The following is a 22996-nucleotide window of genomic DNA, read 5'->3' as shown; positions in this document are numbered from 1 at the left end:
GTTTCCCGCTGGGCTGGCGGGCGGACTTTTGGCGGTCGCCCGCCAGCCCAGTGGGAAAGCCAGAATGACCGCCGCGGTCTTTCGGCGGGAACCGCTTGGCGGGCGGCGACCGCCGACCGCCGCGGTCAGAATGACCCCCTTAGTCATATGAAAATGGTATGCAACTTAGCTCCAAATCATCATTACTGCAAACGTCAAATGGGCTAATGAGATGAATGAATGGTCAACAGTCATTCATACCATATGGCCTTACATTCGCCCGCTGCTGCAGGTTTGCCAGGATATGATAAAAATACTCCATGGATACAGTAGCTATTCTGGATGGTCAAATCCTAGGGTGCTGGGGGCCTAACTCCACCTCTACCACCCCCAAAACATACAAGAATCATGTACTTGTGAACTAAACACATGCATAAGGCACATGTGTGGCCTCCATGTCACAAGTCCTACACAAATATGAAACACAAAATCATAATGGGACATGGTCAGCCCCATAAAAACTGAAAGTGACTCTCCCACTCCCTGTTAGGACTACAGATAAAAGCATCCCCATCATAAAGGTGGGGACATTTTGGAGACGGAATACATAATGGTATCAAAAACATCATTTCAAAATAGCCATCAGCAATTACACCAAATATGTTGTCAAATATGGTCAATACATTAGTTAACGTATCCCAAACATCACAGTGTGAAGGCCGTCTATACATAAAAGTACGGACATTTGTCATATACAAACACAAATGTGTCTCACATCGCACCGTTTTACCATGACAAATCACCTTTCCAAAGCTAAACACATGAAGACATTTGGATAAATTTGCTCCATATTCTACGCATACAGCATGGCCGTCATAATTTGTTCACGTACATGAGTGCACACAATGCAGAGTCAGATACAAATGTATCCAAAAGTGTCTTGATATTTCACCTTCAAATAATTATTTACATCCACAATATTTTTGACTCTGCATCATGTGCACTACTGTACGTGTAAAAAAAAACACGCCCATGATGTATGCGTCGTGAAATTGACGCTACATGCACAATATGTTGGTCATTTCATGTACAGTATTAATTATTAATATTCATATCATATTTTTTCACTCCGCATCATGTGCACCACTGTACGTGTAAAAAAAACGACGCCCATGATGTATGCGTGGTGAAATTGACGCTACATGCACAATATGTTGGTCATTTCATGTACAGTATTAATTATTAATATTCATATCATATTTTTTCACTCCGCATCATGTGCACCACTGTACGTGTAAAAAAAACGACGCCCATGATGTATGCGTGGTGAAATTGACGCTACAGGCACAATATATTGGTCATTTCATGTACAGTATTAATTATTAATATTCATATCATATTTTTTCACTCCGCATCATGTGCACCACTGTACGTGTAAAAAAAACGACGCCCATGATGTATGCGTGGTGAAATTGACGCTACAGGCACAATATATTGGTCATTTCATGTACAGTATTAATTATTAATATTCATATCATATTTTTTCACTCCGCATCATGTGCACCACTGTACGTGTAAAAAAAATGACGCCCATGATGTATGCGTGGTAAAAATGACGCTACATGGACAATATGTTGGTCATCTCATGTACAATTTGAAATATTAATATTCATATCATTTTTTTTCACTCCGCATCATGTGCACTACTGTACTTGTAAAAAAAATGACGCCCATGATGTATGCGTGGTAAAAATGACGCTACATGGACAATATGTTGGTCATCTCATGTACAATTTGAAATATTAATATTCATATCATATTTTTACACTCCGCATCATGTGCACTGTAATGCGTCAAAAAAAATGACGCACATCTGTGTATGCGTAAAAATATGACGCATTACGCGAAAATAAAAACGGCGGCCATTTTATGCAGGAAGTGATGTAATAGGATATCCTGTTTACCAAATCTGTACTGGGAGTTGACTTTCACTTTCACTTTGCAGTCTCAGAGTTATCTAGACTGTGTGGTTGTGTGAAAGGTGTTGTCCTGTGTTTTACTGCTTTAGTGTCCTGTGTGCCTTGTATTTTGTCTTTGTGTCAATCTTTTATTGTTGTCTAACATTGTCTCAGTCTGTTTAGTGTTATTTTGTCTATACCTGTGATAGTTTGTATTGTCTGTGGGAGTCTGTTGTGGGTAGCATAGTTTGGGGGGTTAGTTGGGCTATTTTTCTCCTTCTTCTTTTTCTTTCACACCTCTACCTTTCCCCATTTCCCACTTTTTCTTTCATTTTTCTTTTGTACTTTTTTACACCTCTCATCATGTCAGGTAGGCCTCGCCTGTCCAGGATGGGTGAGGATGAATTGGGGGGCTTCATATGGCTCGTAAGCCATTTCCTCCCACTGATGCTGGAGGCTGGGGGCCGTGTGATACAGGGGTATCACACGGAGGCGAGGAAAATCCGTTGGGAGAAGGTGCGCCATCACCTGGTCCGGGTCTACGGGAGTCTGAGGAATATACATCAACTCAAGCACCGCTGGGCAGATCTGATCAGCAGGGAACAGGACCTGCTGGACCACCTGGGACTCCGGATTGGTGGCTATGTTGGTGAGTACTAATCAATTACATGGGAATAATAGGAATGTGTGCGTGAACATGTGATGATTGGTAGCCAATCTGCAAAATAAGTAGCTGACTGCGTGTTATGCTAGGGAAACCTAGGCCCATGGGTATACACATAAATCCCCATTTTTGCTACACATGTACACCCAATAACAGCAGTAAAATGCAACATCTATTTGTATTTTGCTAAGTAGCCCCCTCTCTGCGTCACAAAATGATGAAAATGCTGCGCTACAAAGGTATACATATGTGTCCAAATGTGTATTTGTTGCAGGATGTGTATGAAGACCTATGCTACCAGGCCGATGCCTCATTTTTGCAACACATACCAGATGGCTGTAGTTGCATGGAATGTACTGTTGCATTTGTGTCTGAAAAGCAACACGTGAACTGCTCTATTTGTACTCTACTGGTCATAATGGCCAGTGAGTACGTCATGTAGAAACAACATACCTACATATGTAGACGCCATAGCTAGACCGAAAATTGCAAACACATGATGATGCTACACATGTGTGTTGCCTTCACGTCACATGAAGTTAGTCATGTTGTCCACACATATGTCACATGTGTGTCTGGTTGCTGTGTGTTGAACCTGTCCACATAGCCTGTTTGATTGTGAGTGGTCATGCAGTCCTCATGGAACCAGTTGTGGAATGTTTCTCTCTGGGATGCACATGCTGAGATGTATGGATCACATGATTGTTGGGGCCTACTAATGGAGGATTAACTTGGACGACACATGACTGTCCTGGCCACTGCATGAGTGTAGTAGGGTGTGTCACTGGAGCAGGAGACTCATCCAATAATAATCTAGAATACAAAGTCAGCCAGGCAGGATGAGCATGTGTGAAAGTGTATCATTACCATGTAATATTCACACACTGTCATTGTAACAGAAATGATTTGTCTGTTCACCCAGTCTGAGTATAATCTTCCTTTCATGCTTTACAGGTGGACCAGCCCCGTACACCGTTGGTGAGGTGGCCCATTTTGACGACCCCGATACCTACAGTGAGTGTTGCCTAAGTGCTATTTACATTGTTTGGAAATGAAGCATGATGGATTACTGTGTGTTCAGGATAATTCATGATTTGATGTGCTGGCCGTTCATTGGCTTTGTTGTTTTGGTGTGATATCAAATTGGAATAATGTTTCTGTAAAGCAATACCTAGTCATCTCTCAGATTGAGGGGCAGTAGGTCATTCAATTAGTGCGACAATTGGGAATGGCATGACTCATTTTGAATACACTGGTCAATGTTAGACTTGGTCAGGAACTTGCCATTAACTGAGTCAGCATATCAGACTGACAGTCTCCCAGATAGCTTAGGCACATGGCTTCGATGACAAGTGCTTCTTCCTAGTTGAGGATGGACTGTGTACACTGTAGGTCGGATCTTCCGGGGGCATGTACTTCCACAAGGTGACCTCGAAGTGTGTGTGACTTGAGTGCAATGGCCTAGGTGTTCTGTTGAATCATGTGAATGGGTGTTCTACCTCCTCTGTGTGTGTTGTAAAACATGCCTCACTAATAGTATGTTATGTTGGGCTAAGTCATATCATTTTGACATGTGTGGACCTGGGATGTGACAAGGTTGGGCTGACTCCAACGTGTTGCTAGCCCTTCATAGGTGTTGTGTGTGAAGGCACATGCTTGTTGAACTTTCTGTACACTCCTGGTTGTGCATTGATCATGGGATTGTTGTTTGTTCTTCCCACACCACCCACAAAGACTGGGATGTTACTGTGAAACAGGGTACCTAGGACTGTAGCAACCAGTATGTTACACGTACTTAACACCTTTTGTGACTTGAGTTTGTACCTAGGTCCAGATGTAGCAAAATGTCTACACATTGCAAATAGCATAATTTGATGTTAGTGAGTTGCAAACGTCTGTTTCCTAATCCGAAATGTTTTTGGTGGTCATGTACATATTAGCAAAATGCTTTTCTAAATGAAAAAAATAAAGGAGTTTACCAGCCCTACTTGCAAATCACAGTGGTAGGCAATCCCATTTGCTAACGAGTACGTGGTTGCAAAGTGAGTAGCTGTTATCATCCACTTGAAGTGGATGCTAACCAACTTGCTGACTGGAAGGGGTCCTCATTGTGAACCTTCACCTTTGTGAGTGGACCAAAATACTCCTGCACAAAACAGCCAGTGGTCTAGGGGAGCAATAATTATTGTGTAAATTACGAAAAATCAATTGTTGTGAATTTAAACAAATCGCATCTCATTTTCCTTTCAGATAAAGGGCCTACACTTGGTGAAAAATAACTTGCTTCATTTAAAAGCAGTCACGTCTATGGAGTTCTGCTGTTCCCAGCAGGCCTCCATCCCCGTGAGTGCCCATAGTTGCTAAGGTGGTGCAAGTTGGAACCCACATCATTGATGTTCATGAGGTGGGATTTAGGGACCCCATAGTGACTCGCAGACGGTGTCAGAGACACCGTTCAGCTTTGCAATTTGCTAGTTGATTTCCCATCAATTCCTACATCTGGCCCATAGTGTCGACATTTGATTCATGGCCAGGGGTTCAATCTTAGCACACAACTATTTCGAAATGCCATTGAGTGAGGAGTGTGATTCTTATCACATAGAATGACATATGTAGTGAAGTCAGTATGCGGACGAGCTGGTGCCATAATGTATAATGCCTTAGGTATGAATTGTATGAGTAGTTTAAGGTGATGTCATCCATCATGTAGAGACATGGATATGCTATATGTGATATGCCCTTCAGTATGCATGATTCACATGTACTTCCTCTGAGCCTTCCCGTGAACTATGTTGTAACAATTGCTGCAACCAATACATTGCTAGTAATGGACAAATTACCCATTGTGGTATTCAACCCACTGTAAATTCTATGCTCAATATTTGCCTTTTCTCTTCACAGCTGCAAACCTGAGTGCCGCAGCTCGCAACCAGTTTGAGCGCCGGGCAATGAGGTACAGCCACATCCTGCAGGTGCAGTGTGGGTATCGGAGGATGGCCCGCAGATACAATTCGGAACGGGCCTCCGGGGCGTGGTATGCCACACCACAGGCTCCCCCAACGGTGCCCCCAACAACCCCCGCCACTACATCCACCAGGTCTGGCCAAGTGGACCCAGCAACGGACCAGGCATCCTCATCCAGACCTGGACCCAGCCATGTGGTGGGAGCAGGGCAGTCCCGTGCCAACACCACTCCACCAACACAATCCACCTCCACCGGCACCCAGACCTGCACTGACCCTCCGATCAACCCAGCGGACTTCCACGCATTGTCAAGGAAATTGGACAGGTTGATTGGAAAAGTTGACACCCTGACGGAGGACATGGCTGAGGTGAAGAAGAAGGTGCGCTCCATCCGGCGAACACTACGGAGGCCAAATCAGTAGACATTTTGCCCTCCAGAACTTTTACCCCTCCCCTCTCACCTCTTTCCTATTTCATACTGTTAGTTGGGTTTGGGGGGTTAGTTATAGGATAAGTGTAGAAAATTAGCTTAGTTAGTGTTAGGTAAGAGGGTGGGGGGTCCTTCTTCTTTATATCTTATCTTTTTGTGTGGGTGGGTGGGTGGGGGGCAATGTTGGGATTCCTGTTTAAAAAAAATAAAAAATTTAAAAAATAAAAAAATCTATAAAAAAATCTATAAAAAAAATATATGTTTGTTTAGGATAGTGTAGTATGTGTGTAGGTTAGTAAGTGTTGTCCTGCATGTGTCTTGTCTCATAATGGTGGGTGGGGGGTTGATGTTTAGATCGTTTCGTTACATGTGTAGAGTAAGTTTAGCTTAGGTTAGTTAGGGACAGTTGTGGGTTAGTAGTAGTCAGGTTAGATTAGTGTAGGTTTATCTTTCCCTTAGTTGCCTCTTTTATTACTTATTGGAAATAAACATTTTGTTAACCCGTTACCTGATGCGTTAGGTGCTACCTTTTCATGGCCTTGACATCAGTGTAGCAGAAAGTTTTAGTATGACATTTGTGTCCTATGCTCGCTATCCCCAGGCTATTGAGGTTTAACATGCCAGCTACCCGTGTGCTAACTTGGTAAGTATCCACCATGTGGGAGAGCCACCATTGGTAGTGTGCATAGATCATCAAGATTTGGGGTTGGTATGTATCCTACTTCACAAAGAGTGCTTCCAGAGTTGATTTTGTAGGTAAATAGATAGGTCGGACAGCATTGTGAAGTTCAGGGAGAGCTTTGTAGATGAGTATTTGTTCACACTCTTGTCTTGTTGCTGTCATTGCTGACCTACATCATGTGTGTACTGCTTGAGCATGACTTTCCTTCATGGTAGTATACGCTGTAAGGGTGATTGATGCAGTGTAATTTGGTTATCATTCCTTTCATTTTACAGCATCATTTCTTTTTTTAGTATTGCAAGGTGCCTACATTTCTCAGCCACCATTAGTTGTCTAGAATAGCTATGGATGGGGCCTCATTCTGTCCAACACAGCATGATTGTGTGTGCTTAGTCCCTACATCAGTTATTTTCCTCAGTCTAGTAAAGCTATGATGCAATCCTGGCCACTGCACAGATGTTTCAGTATACATGAAATCAGGACAGTAGTATAGAGAATCGACATGGTTGCCACACAGCCACTTTGGAGTTATGTACTGCACAGTTGAAGTGTGAAATGACACAGAGACACAATAGGTGTGCAAGTGATATTTATTTTTAGGTGGAGTAGTGCAAAAAGTCCATTAACAATGTTAGGTGAGTCCGTTCTGGTGCATTCTTAAATGGTGATCCTATTTACAGGGTGTGGATGATGCTCCTGACATGCTGGGGTGATGTCACAGACGGTGCAGAGGAACAGGAATTGCCAAATGGTAGGAGAGAAACATTTACAGCCAATGTGGACAAGTTAAACAGTGGATTGCCGAACAGTCATTGAGGGTAGTTGGAGTTGGCATGTGTCAAAACGTAGGACCTTGGTCAGAGTAGGGCATGGTGCAGGGACTAGGGCTTCCGGGTACTCTTGCGAGTGAATGTTATCTGTTCCATGTCTTCTTCTTCTGATGTGTGTGTTGCCTGGTGTGTCCTTGTTGTTGTTGGTTGTGAAGGGGCAACACACACCTCAGTGTCAGAAGACATGGAGGCAGACATCCCGGGGGCTGATCCCTGTCCAGTTATGAAGGGCAGTACTGCAGCAAGGAGGGCGTGCTGGTTTTTCAGAATGGCAGCCACATCCCGATGGTAGGCAGCCAGGTCGGCCCTGAGGGGTTCGATGTTGCATTCGTGCACACGCTGACTGGCTTGCTGTTGGAGTTGTTTGGTCAACTGGATGACAGCTGTGCAGATTGCCTTCTGTGTTACTAAAAGTTCCTCCAACAGCGATGTTCTGGCTTGCATTGCAGCTGCCTGATCAGCAGTTGACAGCATGCACGAACGCACCCCCTCAAGGCTGGCTGCCATAGTTTGCATCCCCACCCGCACCTCCTTGGCCAGCTCCCGCTGGACCCCGACGACTGTTCTTTCGAAGCTGGTGCCAGTGTCGTCAGAGTCCTCAGCTGTGTTGGAGCTGGCAGGTCTTACAATTGGGGTGGCGGGTGGTTCTACTGTGGTGGCTGCTTCTTCTTGGCTCCTCCTTGTTACTGAAGGGGGGGTTTGGAGGCTTTCGAGGACCATGGCAATGGTCTCTTGTGTGAGGTTGATGGTCTCGTCATCCATGTCATCAGGGAACTCATGGACAGGCATATCGGCAGGAGATCCGTGTTCCTCTGCAAAGAAACAGGGTACAATTAGTGTGTCTGTGTTGAGATCATTTTGCACTAAGATACAAGCCTTTGGATGCCTTAACTTTGTACTCTGATTTTGTCTTGGTATCTGCTGTCCGTCATAGGGCATTGTTGTAGGCCTATGGCCCACCTGTGTGTCACATGTATGATATGGAGCTATCAGACATGCCTGCCAGGTCATCACTAGGTGTTGATTTGTAATTATTTCGGAATATGCATTTTTTTGTCCTACTCCTCCCTCGGTGTTTCACTATTGTTATGGAGGGACATTTGTTTGGGTGGGCTCTCATTATCCTACATGTGATTCTTGGCTTTTTAGGCAGCAGGATAGCTAATGGTGTGGGGGACTAAGTTTGACCCACTTGTAAATAACTCTGTCACCCAGATATTCTATTTAGCTCAGACAGACTAGCAGTGCCTCTGGTCTCCCACAACAGAGGAATGTTTAGAAGTCCAAGCCCATGACATCTTTGGGACTTCTCAGGGAAGTGGTGGTCACTCAGGTCCTACACATTTCTATCTTTTCCGGTATGTTCCCATACACAAATGACACAGACAGTATTTGTTTGATATGAAGTTTCATTGTACAACTGACTTGTAGGAATTTAGGTGTGAGCCCCAATAACCAAAACAATACACACAGTTAGAACTGAAATAGTCCGCAGGAGAGTAATACATTGGTACACAGCTATCATGGTGCCTAACAGTTTCTACTCTCCCTCTGCTTGTTCTATATATAGCACAGCATGTTAAGTTTGGAGCTTGGCTGTCTGAATCACAGGGGAGACATCATCCCTCATATCAGAGGAATGGGCTGGGATCTGGTTGTGCATCAGCAGCAAGGCAGGCAGCATCTAGATGTGATTTTCTGTTTGTAAACTCCCCCATGCGTGTCTTGGGACGAGGAAGTGAATTTAAAAGACATATGTCATTGTGATGACAAAGTTTCCCTACGCAGGAATGGCAAACCTTAACCCCTACCACATCTATCATCAACGAACCAGACGGTATCCTTGACTGGGGCACAGAGTGAATATGTTCTGGCAAACTCCAGTGCAGAAGTAGGCAAAACAGGGTGATTTGACTAATTGCCAACACCTTAGGACTGACTATTTGCTACATTAACTGATAGGAAGGGCAATGAGATTCATTTAGTGCAAAGTGCTCTGAGGCACTTAGATGTGAGCAAATGAGTATAAGTACATTCAGGGTAAGATGCACAAAGGCCTCCAGCCTGAGGCTATTGCGCAAAGTATACGTTTCACTTGCCACGCTACACTTTGACTGACTGTGGGTGTTGTGACTGCCCTGCCAGCACACTTGCCTCACAGGCCCTGCACCATACACTTTTTATTCACATTGCATGATCTGTACATGTTAGGTGGCATGACCTATGTATGTCAATGTTAGGATGTGGTATGGATGTAAACATTGTTGATGTTTGTATCTGATGGGGTCTCATGTGTGTCTCACTGGATTGGCCTGTTTATGGTATGAATGTCCTATTTTTTGGTTAGACTGTGCAGATGTGTTTCATTGACCAGTTGCCTGTGTCCCCTCGTCAATGTTGTTGTCTGAGCAGTATGACATTTGTGATGTAGCATTGTTAGGCAGGCACGTGAGGGACCCTGACGTATGCAGCATGTGTGTGTCGTTAGTGCTGTGTGGCTCCTATTGCTGTTTACTTAGGCTTATGTATGTGTCAGTTATGGACATTCGGCATTTAAGTGTACTGGTACCTTTGGCTTATTTCTAGGAGTAGTTGCAGATGTCATCCTCACCCCCTAATTTAGGTATGTATGTTCCAGGGTGGGGTTCCTGCCATTTGGTACTATAGCTGCCCAGAGATGAGAGGTGTTATTGTCAACTGTGGTGGCAGTTAAGTTGCAGTTGTTGTATTTGCTACTGCATTACAGGTAGGGACCTAGTTGATGGGGAATAGTTTGTGCAAAACAAGTGCCTGGATGTGGATTCAGGGTAGTGTCCTTCCCACCTGTCACTGGTTTCCCTTGGCTCTCTTGTTGTAATTACAGGATGTCCCCGTGGGACTGTAGTGGTGGCAGTATTTTGTCGTGCCCCGGCTATGGTCAGTACTGGGCATTCCCCCCTGCCGTGCCCCTTTCCCCATGCCACTTCATATATGTGCTAAGTTACATGCATTGTGTAGTAGGTATCCCCCCCTGCTTACAGTCCCCATTATTGCATTGTAATTCCCCATGCGACTTACCCTGCATGTGCGTAGTGTCGAGGTAGTCTGCGCTGTCCAGTCCTTGTATCCCTGTGACGATCTCCTCCGGGATGACGGCTGCGACCATCTCCTCCATGTGGTCCAGGGCCTCCTGTTGTGCTGGACTCCCCCCTCCAGTCTGCATTGCTGCCTTCCTGTTCCTGGCCATTTTCTCTTTGGTCCTACGTTTACAGTCATGCCAGCGTTTCTTACACTCGGTGACTGTCCGGCGTTCTTCAGCCACACTGTTTATCTTGTCCACAATTTCTTTCCAGATGGCCTCTCTCCTACTGAGTGGCAATTTTGAGGATATGAAAAGTTGGTGCTGGTGTTCCGTCACCTCTTTCACCAGGATTTCCTGCTCCTCTGCACTGAAGCGACACTTTCTTTTTTTCTTTAACATGTCCTGGTTCCTGTATGCTTCCTCCTGGCTGGTTCCTGGTCTGCTCTCATCCTCCTGGGGTCTGTTGGGGCATCTAGGATCCATTTTGGGTCTCCTCTCCTGTAAGTGCAGTTTTCGCGCAAAAATGTCACGCAATAGCGTGAAAAAAACCGGCGTTTTCACGATTGCGCTGTCGTAAATCGACCCACAGTGATTTGCGTCACTTTTACGTGGGTTTCCCTTACGACAGACCGACGCTGTGTGCGTCACGAAATAATGACTCCCACCTGTTGGTTGCGCCGCCGTACGTCAAAGTATAAATTTGACGCCCGAATGGCGCATCCAAATGGCGTTAGACGGCGCAAATTTTTTTGACGCAAAACTGCGGTAGCGCAGTTTTGCGTCAAAAAGTATAAATATGGCCCTAAGGGGCATATTTATACTCCGTTTGCGCCGAATGTGCGTCAAAAAATTTGCCGCACTTTCAGCGCAAACGTTGCCCCATATTTAAACCCTGACACCCGATCCGGCGCACCAGGAAAATGGCGCTATGTGCGCCAGTTTTTGGAAGCGGCACCCCGCCCTGCGTTAATGACATGCAGGGTAGGCGTTCCCGTCCAAAAACAGACGCACATAGCGGTGCGTGGTATTTATGCTCCAGGGCAAAAATCACTCCTGCGCGGCAGGCGGCGCAAAAAAATGGCGCAAAGCACGAATAGCGTGAAATTTTAACGCCTGGGTCAGGGCAGGCGTTAAAATGGGGCAAACACACCTGTACTTAATCAGAACACACAGAACAAACAACAGAGCAGCAGAGCAGCAACAGGAGACACAGAGGTGCTTTTTCTTCAACGTGCACGTAGACGCAGAGCCCTGCAGCAACAACAGCAGCCACAACAACAACAGCAGGGACCCCAAAGACAGCGCAGAAGGCAGGAGAGGATATTCCGCCCACGAACAACCCTGCATGGCCTCAGGGAACGAGACATCATCCAGAGGTACCGGTTGAACTGGCAGGCCATTCAGCAGCTGCTGACAAATATTGAACAGCAATTAGCCCCCACTTTAGTGACTCCACGCACTATCCCAACCGAAACAAAGCTGCTTGCCGTACTTCACCTGCTGGCAAGTGGCTCGTTTCAGACAACTGGTGCCCTGGTTGGTGGAATCTCACAACCATCTTTCTCCGCATTCCTGCCTAAAGTACTGGATGCCATCATTGGACTGACACCCCGCCACATCTGCTTCCCTAACACAGTGCAGAAGCAGCAGGAAACAAAACAGGGGTTCTACGCCATCAGTGGCTTTCCGCACGTCCTTGGTGCAATCGACTGCACACACGTACGCCTTGTGCCACCTGCTGCGAGTGAACACCTCTACCGCAACAGGAAGCACACACATTCCATCAACGTGCAGGCCATAGTCGATCACCAAGGACTGATCAGCAACATTGTGGCTAAATATCCTGGGAGTGTACATGACGCATTCATCTTCCGTCACTGCACCATCAACCAACACTTCCAGGATGGACGGTATGGCAATGGACTACTTGTTGGTAAGGACAAAAATCTACTTATATACTCACTGCACAGAAACCCTCTAGGATAAACAACCCATACACCACAATAGCAACACCTAGACAGGAACACACTGAGGTACTCACATCACTAGCCATGTGTCACAAGTCACCATTGAACCTCTCACACATTTGAATTTACTCCACAGCTTAGTGTGAAGACATTCATGACTGTGGTTGCCTAAATGTCACCTTGGAAATTGGAAGTCTCACAATAACCTGTACACTAATACAATGCATAACTTTTAAGGGATGGGATGGCCTGGCTATGCTCATATGAACGTTTCTAATACCCTTTTATGTTTCAACTCTGCATGGAACTATCATCACACCCCCAGTGAGGACACACGGACACCTGTGTCACAAGTCACAATGCAAGGGAGGGCACACTGTACTTGAGAAACCAATACATCCTGCTGACAAACAGTTAGACAACAAACACTTGCTCAGCCAAGGAAAAAAAACAATGCCAAAGTTTCCACCAACAACCATAGGTTGTCACATTAGTACACAAAATAGTCACAGACAACACAACACAACTACTGCCATCAAAGATACGTACAACAGTGCCTCCTACATCTAATTGATACCATTCTGTGTTTCTCTTTCAGCTGATCAGGGGTATGGCATCCAGCCTTGGCTAATGACACCATATGGGAACCCAAATACTGCTGCTGAGCGGGCATACAATGACGCCCACAAGAGGACCCGCAGCATTGTGGAGAGGACCTTTGGGATCCTAAAGTCAAGGTTCCGCTGCCTTGACATCACTGGCGGAAGCCTACTATACTCCCCAGAGATGGTCTGCAAAATCATACTCACTTGTGCCATATTACACAATATTTGTGTACAAAGGAACATTCCCCTCCTTGAACCAGACCCAGACATGCCTGAGGATGATGATGAGGAGGATGCTGGCCTGCAACAGGAGGGGGAACAACCTAACACCGCAGCAGGAGTGCGTAGGCGCCAACAGCTTGTGAACAATTTTTTTACTTAAGTTATTATAATCACTTGTATTCCACACTTGTAAATAAACACAGATAACAAACACCACATCATGCTTTGGCCTATTAATTTCTGACCACCTTTAGTTTGAAATAGATGAAGATGAATGTCGTCTCATTGATCAAGAATGCCATTAAAATTCATCACACCAAAAATAAACATCACAACTGTATGCACAGAGGGTAGGATGTGACATGTTACATTACCATACACAGAGCCCAACAAGAGTACAAATGTGACAATTACACATGCCGGATCCAAACAACTGAAACAGTCTCTCATCCAGCCCAAAATTGGAGATCATTTGAAAGTCACATCACACGTGTTCAGAGACAGGGTGGGACCATCCATGTGTACGTGAACATGTCATCAATGGCTTCTCTCAAGTGTATGATGTGAGCAATACACAATTGCAACAACATCAGCTGCCACTAACTCAGGAGGAGACCTTGAAGTTACAGTGACAACATACACACAGACAGGTCATACTGGATCCACATTCCCACACACATGTACACATATGTCATACAACCAACCTAATATTTGAAAGTAGACCATCACAGTTGTGTCCCATTTTGAACCTAGCAGGAAGATTGTAACATGACACTAAACCAGTTTATGCAGAAAGGGACACAGACAAGCAAAACAATCTTCGCATTATCACATCGTGAACGCTGAGAGTCTTGCAAACTTAGGGGGTCATTCTGACCCTGGCGGTAATTACCGCCATGGCGGAGGTCGGCGGTAGCACCGCCAACAGGCTGGCGGTGCACCGATGGGCATTCTGACCGCGGCGGTTCAGCCGCGGCCAGAAACGGGAAGTCGGCGGTGTACCGCCGACTTCCCGCTGCCCTTGAGAATCCGCCATGGCGGCGGAGCGCGCTCCGCCGCCATGGGGATTCTGACACCCCCTACCGCCATCCTGTTCCTGGCGGGTCTCCCGCCAGGAACAGGATGGCGGTAGGGGGTGCTGCGGGGCCCCTGGGGGCCCCTGCAGTGCCCATTCCAATGGCATGGGCACTGCAGGGGCCCCCGTAAGAGGGCCCCACAAAGAATTTCAGTGTCTGCTTTGCAGACACTGAAATTCGCGACGGGTGCAACTGCACCCGTCGCACCTTCCCACTGCGCCGGCTCCATTCTGAGCCGGCGTCCTCGTGGGAAGGGTGTTTCCCGCTGGGCTGGCGGGCGGACTTTTGGCGGTCGCCCGCCAGCCCAGTGGGAAAGCCAGAATGACCGCCGCGGTCTTTCGGCGGGAACCGCTTGGCGGGCGGCGACCGCCGACCGCCGCGGTCAGAATGACCCCCTTAGTCATATGAAAATGGTATGCAACTTAGCTCCAAATCATCATTACTGCAAACGTCAAATGGGCTAATGAGATGAATGAATGGTCAACAGTCATTCATACCATATGGCCTTACATTCGCCCACTGCTGCAGGTTTGCCAGGATATGATAAAAATACTCCATGGATACAGTAGCTATTCTAGATGGTCAAATCCTAGGGTGCTGGGGGCCTAACTCCACCTCTACCACCCCCAAAACATACAAGAATCATGTACTTGTGAACTAAACACATGCATAAGGCACATGTGTGGCCTCCATGTCACAAGTCCTACACAAATATGAAACACAAAATCATAATGGGACATGGTCAGCCCCATAAAAACTGAAAGTGACTCTCCCACTCCCTGTTAGGACTACAGATAAAAGAATCCCCATCATAAAGGTGGGGACATTTTGGAGACGGAATACATAATGGTATCAAAAACATCATTTCAAAATAGCCATCAGCAATTACACCAAATATGTTGTCAAATATGGTCAATACATTAGTTAACGTATCCCAAACATCACAGTGTGAAGGCCGTCTATACATAAAAGTACGGACATTTGTCATATACAAACACAAATGTGTCTCACATCGCACCGTTTTACCATGACAAATCACCTTTCCAAAGCTAAACACATGAAGACATTTGGATAAATTTGCTCCATATTCTACGCATACAGCATGGCCGTCATAATTTGTTCACGTACATGAGTGCACACAATGCAGAGTCAGATACAAATGTATCCAAAAGTGTCTTGATATTTCACCTTCAAATAATTATTTACATCCACAATATTTTTGACTCTGCATCATGTGCACTACTGTACGTGTAAAAAAAAACACGCCCATGATGTATGCGTCGTGAAATTGACGCTACATGCACAATATGTTGGTCATTTCATGTACAGTATTAATTATTAATATTCATATCATATTTTTTCACTCCGCATCATGTGCACCACTGTACGTGTAAAAAAAACGACGCCCATGATGTATGCGTGGTGAAATTGACGCTACATGCACAATATGTTGGTCATTTCATGTACAGTATTAATTATTAATATTCATATCATATTTTTTCACTCCGCATCATGTGCACCACTGTACGTGTAAAAAAAACGATGCCCATGATGTATGCGTGGTGAAATTGACGCTACAGGCACAATATGTTGGTCATTTCATGTACAGTATTAATTATTAATATTCATATCATATTTTTTCACTCCGCATCATGTGCACCACTGTACGTGTAAAAAAAACGACGCCCATGATGTATGCGTGGTGAAATTGACGCTACATGCACAATATGTTGGTCATTTCATGTACAGTATTAATTATTAATATTCATATCATATTTTTTCACTCCGCATCATGTGCACCACTGTACGTGTAAAAAAAACGACGCCCATGATGTATGCGTGGTGAAATTGACGCTACAGGCACAATATATTGGTCATTTCATGTACAGTATTAATTATTAATATTCATATCATATTTTTTCACTCTGCATCATGTGCACCACTGTACGTGTAAAAAAAATGACGCCCATGATGTATGCGTGGTAAAAATGACGCTACATGGACAATATGTTGGTCATCTCATGTACAATTTGAAATATTAATATTCATATAATTTTTTTTCACTCCGCATCATGTGCACTACTGTACGTGTAAAAAAAATGACGCCCATGATGTATGCGTGGTAAAAATGACGCTACATGGACAATATGTTGGTCATCTCATGTACAATTTGAAATATTAATATTCATATCATATTTTTACACTCCGCATCATGTGCACTGTAATGCGTCAAAAAAATATGACGCACATTGTGTATGCGTGAAAATATGACGCATTACGCGAAAATAAAAACGGCGGCCATTTTATGCAGGAAGTGATGTAATAGGATATCCTGTTTACCAAATCTGTACTGGGAGTTGACTTTCACTTTCACTTTGCAGTCTCAGAGTTATCTAGACTGTGTGGTAGTGTGAAAGGTGTTGTCCTGTGTTTTACTGCTTTAGTGTCCTGTGTGCCTTGTATTTTGTCTTTGTGTCAATCTTTTATTATTGTCTAACATTGTCTCAGTCTGTTTAGTGTTATTTTGTCTATACCTGTGATAGTTTGTATTGTCTGTGGGAGTCTGTTGTGGGTAGCATAGTTTGGGGGGTTAGTTGGGCTATTTTTCTCCTTCTTCTTTTTCTTTCACACCTCTACCTTTCCCCATTTCCCACTTTTTCTTTCATTTTTCTTTTGTACTTTTTTACACCTCTCATCATGTCAGGTAGGCCTCGCCTGTCCAGGATAGGTGAGGACGAATTGGGGGGCTTCATATGGCTCGTAAGCCATTTCCTCCCACTGATGCTGGAGGCTGGGGGCCGTGTGATACAGGGGTATCACACGGAGGCGAGGAAAATCCGTTGGGAGAAGGTGCGCCATCACCTGGTCCGGGTCTACGGGAGTCTGAGGAATATACATCAACTCAAGCACCGCTGGGCAGATCTGATCAGCAGGGAACAGGACCTGCTGGACCACCTGGGACTCCGGATTGGTGGCTATGTTGGTGAGTACTAATCAATTACATGGGAATAATAGGAATGTGTGCGTGAACATGTGATGATTGGTAGCCAATCTGCAAAATAAGTAGCTGACTGCGTGTTATGCTAGGGAAACCTAGGCCCATGGGTATACACATAAATCCCCATTTTTGCTACACATGTACACCCAATAACAGCAGTAAAATGCAACATCTATTTGTATTTTGCTAAGTAGCCCCCTCTCTGCGTCACAAAAAGATGCAAATGCTGCGCTACAAAGGTATACATATGTGTCCAAATGTGTATTTGTTGCAGGATGTGTATGAAGACCTATGCTACCAGGCCGATGCCTCATTTTTGCAACACATACCAGATGGCTGTAGCTGCATGGAATGTACTGTTGCATTTGTGTCTGAAAAGCAACACGTGAACTGCTCTATTTGTACTCTACTGGTCATAATGGCCAGTGAGTACGTCATGTAGAAACAACATACCTACATATGTAGACGCCATAGCTAGACCGAAAATTGCAAACACATGATGATGCTACACATGTGTGTTGCCTTCACGTCACATGAAGTTAGTCATGTTGTCCACACATATGTCACATGTGTGTCTGGTTGCTGTGTGTTGAACCTGTCCACATAGCCTGTTTGATTGTGAGTGGTCATGCAGTCCTCATGGAACCAGTTGTGGAATGTTTCTCTCTGGGATGCACATGCTGAGATGTATGGATCACATGATTGTTGGGGCCTACTAATGGAGGATTAACTTGGACGACACATGACTGTCCTGGCCACTGCATGAGTGTAGTAGGGTGTGTCACTGGAGCAGGAGACTCATCCAATGATAATCTAGAATACAAAGTCAGCCAGGCAGGATGAGCATGTGTGAAAGTGTATCATTACCATGTAATATTCACACACTGTCATTGTAACAGAAATTATTTGTCTGTTCACCCAGTCTGAGTATAATCTTCCTTTCATGCTTTACAGGTGGACCAGCCCCGTACACCGTTGGTGAGGTGGCCCATTTTGACGACCCCGATACCTACAGTGAGTGTTGCCTAAGTGCTATTTACATTGTTTGGAAATGAAGCATGATGGATTACTGTGTGTTCAGGATAATTCATGATTTGATGTGCTGGCCGTTCATTGGCTTTGTTGTTTTGGTGTGATATCAAATTGGAATAATGTTTCTGTAAAGCAATACCTAGTCATCTCTCAGATTGAGGGGCAGTAGGTCATTCAATTAGTGCGACAATTGGGAATGGCATGACTCATTTTGAATACACTGGTCAATGTTAGACTTGGTCAGGAACTTGCCATTAACTGAGTCAGCATATCAGACTGACAGTCTCCCAGATAGCTTAGGCACATGGCTTGGATGACAAGTGCTTCTTCCTAGTTGAGGGTGGACTGTGTACACTGTAGGTCGGATCTTCCGGGGGCATGTACTTCCACAAGGTGACCTCGAAGTGTGTGTGACTTGAGTGCAATGGCCTAGGTGTTCTGTTGAATCATGTGAATGGGTGTTCTACCTCCTCTTTGTGTGTTGTAAAACATGCCTCACTAATAGTATGTTATGTTGGACTAAGTCATATCATTTTGACATGTGTGGACCTGGGATGTGACAAGGTTGGGCTGACTCCAACGTGTTGCTAGCCCTTCATAGGTGTTGTGTGTGAAGGCACATGCTTGTTGAACTTTCTGTACACTCCTGGTTGTGCATTGATCATGGGATTGTTGTTTGTTCTTCCCACACCACCCACAAAGACTGGGATGTTACTGTGAAACAGGGTACCTAGGACTGTAGCAACCAGTATGTTACACGTACTTAACACCTTTTGTGACTTGAGTTTGTACCTAGGTCCAGATGTAGCAAAATGTCTACACATTGCAAATAGCATAATTTGATGTTAGTGAGTTGCAAACGTCTGTTTCCTAATCCGAAATGTTTTTGGTGGTCATGTACATATTAGCAAAATGCTTTTCTAAATGAAAAAAATAAAGGAGTTTACCAGCCCTACTTGCAAATCACAGTGGTAGGCAATCCCATTTGCTAACGAGTACGTGGTTGCAAAGTGAGTAGCTGTTATCATCCACTTGAAGTGGATGCTAACCAACTTGCTGACTGGAAGGGGTCCTCATTGTGAACCTTCACCTTTGTGAGTGGACCAAAATACTCCTGCACAAAACAGCCAGTGGTCTAGGGGAGCAATAATTATTGTGTAAATTACGAAAAATCAATTGTTGTGAATTTAAACAAATCGCAGCTCATTTTCCTTTCAGATAAAGGGCCTACACTTGGTGAAAAATAACTTGCTTCATTTAAAAGCAGTCACGTCTATGGAGTTCTGCTGTTCCCAGCAGGCCTCCATCCCCGTGAGTGCCCATAGTTGCTAAGGTGGTGCAAGTTGGAACCCACATCATTGATGTTCATGAGGTGGGATTTAGGGACCCCATAGTGACTCGCAGACAGTGTCAGAGACACCGTTCAGCTTTGCAATTTGCTAGTTGATTTCCCATCAATTCCTACATCTGGCCCATAGTGTCGACATATGATTCATGGCCAGGGGTTCAATCTTAGCACACAACTATTTCGAAATGCCATTGAGTGAGGAGTGTGATTCTTATCACATAGAATGACATATGTAGTGAAGTCAGTATGCGGACGAGCTGGTGCCAAAATGTATAATGCCTTAGGTATGAATTGTATGAGTAGTTTAGGGTGATGTCATCCATCATGTAGAGACATGGATATGCTATATGTGATATGCCCTTCAGTATGCATGATTCACATGTACTTCCTCTGAGCCTTCCCGTGAACTATGTTGTAACAATTGCTGCAACCAATACATTGCTAGTAATGGACAAATTACCCATTGTGTTATTCAACCCACTGTAAATTCTATGCTCAATATTTGCCTTTTCTCTTCACAGCTGCAAACCTGAGTGCCGCAGCTCGCAACCAGTTTGAGCGCCGGGCAATGAGGTACAGCCACATCCTGCAGGTGCAGTGTGGGTATCGGAGGATGGCCCGCAGATACAATTCGGAACGGGCCTCCGGGGCGTGGTATGCCACACCACAGGCTCCCCCAACGGTGCCCCCAACAACCCCTGCCACTACATCCACCAGGTCTGGCCAAGTGGACCCAGCAACGGACCAGGCATCCTCATCCAGACCTGGACCCAGCCGTGTGGTGGGAGCAGGGCAGTCCCGTGCCCACACCACTCCACCAACACAATCCACCTCCACCGGCACCCAGACCTGCACTGACCCTCCGATCAACCCAGCGGACTTCCACGCATTGTCAAGGAAATTGGACAGGTTGATTGGAAAAGTTGACACCCTGACGGAGGACATGGCTGAGGTGAAGAAGAAGGTGCGCTCCATCCGGCGAACACTACGGAGGCCAAATCAGTAGACATTTTGCCCTCCAGAACTTTTACCCCTCCCCTCTCACCTCTTTCCTATTTCATACTGTTAGTTGGGTTTGGGGGGTTAGTTATAGGATAAGTGTAGGAAATTAGCTTAGTTAGTGTTAGGTAAGAGGGTGGGGGGTCCTTCTTCTTTATATCTTATCTTTTTGTGTGGGTGGGTGGGTGGGGGGCAATGTTGGGATTCCTGTTTAAAAAAAATAAAAAATAAAAAAAATAAAAAAATCTATAAAAAAAAATATAAAAAAAATATATGTTTGTTTAGGATAGTGTAGTATGTGTGTAGGTTAGTAAGTGTTGTCCTGAATGTGTCTTGTCTCATAATGGTGGGTGGGGGATTGATGTTTAGATCGTTTCGTTACATGTGTAGAGTAAGTTTAGCTTAGGTTAGTTAGGGACAGTTGTGGGTTAGTAGTAGTCAGGTTAGATTAATGTAGGTTTATCTTTCCCTTAGTTGCCTCTTTTATTACTTATTGGAAATAAAAATTTTGTTAACCCTTTACCTGATGCGTTAGGTGCTACCTTTTCATGGCCTTGACATCAGTGTAGCAGAAAGTTTTAGTATGACATTTGTGTCCTATGCTCGCTATCCCCAGGCTATTGAGGTTTAACATGCCAGCTACCCGTGTGCTAACTTGGTAAGTATCCACCATGTGGGAGAGCCACCATTGGTAGTGTGCATAGATCATCAAGATTTGGGGTTGGTATGTATCCTACTTCACAAAGAGTGCTTCCAGAGTTGATTTTGTAGGTAAATAGATAGGTCGGACAGCATTGTGAAGTTCAGGGAGAGCTTTGTAGATGAGTATTTGTTCACACTCTTGTCTTGTTGCTGTCATTGCTGACCTACATCATGTGTGTACTGCTTGAGCATGACTTTCCTTCATGGTAGTATACGCTGTAAGGGTGATTGATGCAGTGTAATTTGGTTATCATTCCTTTCATTTTACAGCATAATTTCTTGTTTTAGTATTGCAAGGTGCCTACATTTCTCAGCCACCATTAGTTGTCTAGAATAGCTATGGATGGGGCCTCATTCTGTCCAACACAGCATGATTGTGTGTGCTTAGTCCCTACATCAGTTATTTTCCTCAGTCTAGTAAAGCTATGATGCAATTCTGGCCACTGCACAGATGTTTCAGTATACATGAAATCAGGACAGTAGTATAGAGAATCAACATGGTTGCCACACAGCCACTTTGGAGTTATGTACTGCACAGTTGAAGTGTGAAATGACACAGAGACACAATAGGTGTGCAAGTGATATTTATTTTTAGGTGGAGTAGTGCAAAAAGTCCATTAACAATGTTAGGTGAGTCCATTCTGGTGCATTCTTAAATGGTGATCCTATTTACAGGGTGTGGATGATGCTCCTGACATGCTGGGGTGATGTCACAGACGGTGCAGAGGAACAGGAATTGCCAAATGGTAGGAGAGAAACATTTACAGCCAATGTGGACAAGTTAAACAGTGGATTGCCGAACAGTCATTGAGGGTAGTTGGAGTGAGGCTGGCATGTGTCAAAACGTAGGACCTTGGTCAGAGTAGGGCATGGTGCAGGGACTAGGGCTTCCGGGTACTCTTGCGAGTGAATGTTATCTGTTCCATGTCTTCTTCTTCTGATGTGTGTGTTGCCTGGTGTGTCCTTGTTGTTGTTGGTTGTGAAGGGGCAACACACACCTCAGTGTCAGAAGACATGGAGGCAGACATCCCGGGGGCTGATCCCTGTCCAGTTATGAAGGGCAGTACTGCAGCAAGGAGGGCGTGCTGGTTTTTCAGAATGGCAGCCACATCCCGATGGTAGGCAGCCAGGTCGGCCCTGAGGGGTTCGATGTTGCATTCGTGCACACGCTGACTGGCTTGCTGTTGGAGTTGTTTGGTCAACTGGATGACAGCTGTGCAGATTGCCTTCTGTGTTACTAAAAGTTCCTCCAACAGCGATGTTCTGGCTTGCATTGCAGCTGCCTGATCAGCAGTTGACAGCATGCACGAACGCACCCCCTCAAGGCTGGCTGCCATAGTTTGCATCCCCACCCGCACCTCCTTGGCCAGCTCCAGCTGGACCCCAACGACTGTTCTTTCGAAGCTGGTGCCAGTGTCGTCAGAGTCCTCAGCTGTGTTGGAGCTGGCAGGTCTTACAATTGGGGTGGCGGGTGGTTCT

This window comes from Pleurodeles waltl, chromosome 3_2 (assembly GCF_031143425.1).
Source record: "Pleurodeles waltl isolate 20211129_DDA chromosome 3_2, aPleWal1.hap1.20221129, whole genome shotgun sequence".
NCBI classification, from domain to species: domain Eukaryota; kingdom Metazoa; phylum Chordata; class Amphibia; order Caudata; family Salamandridae; genus Pleurodeles; species Pleurodeles waltl.
Note: the sequence above shows the minus strand (reverse complement) of the source record.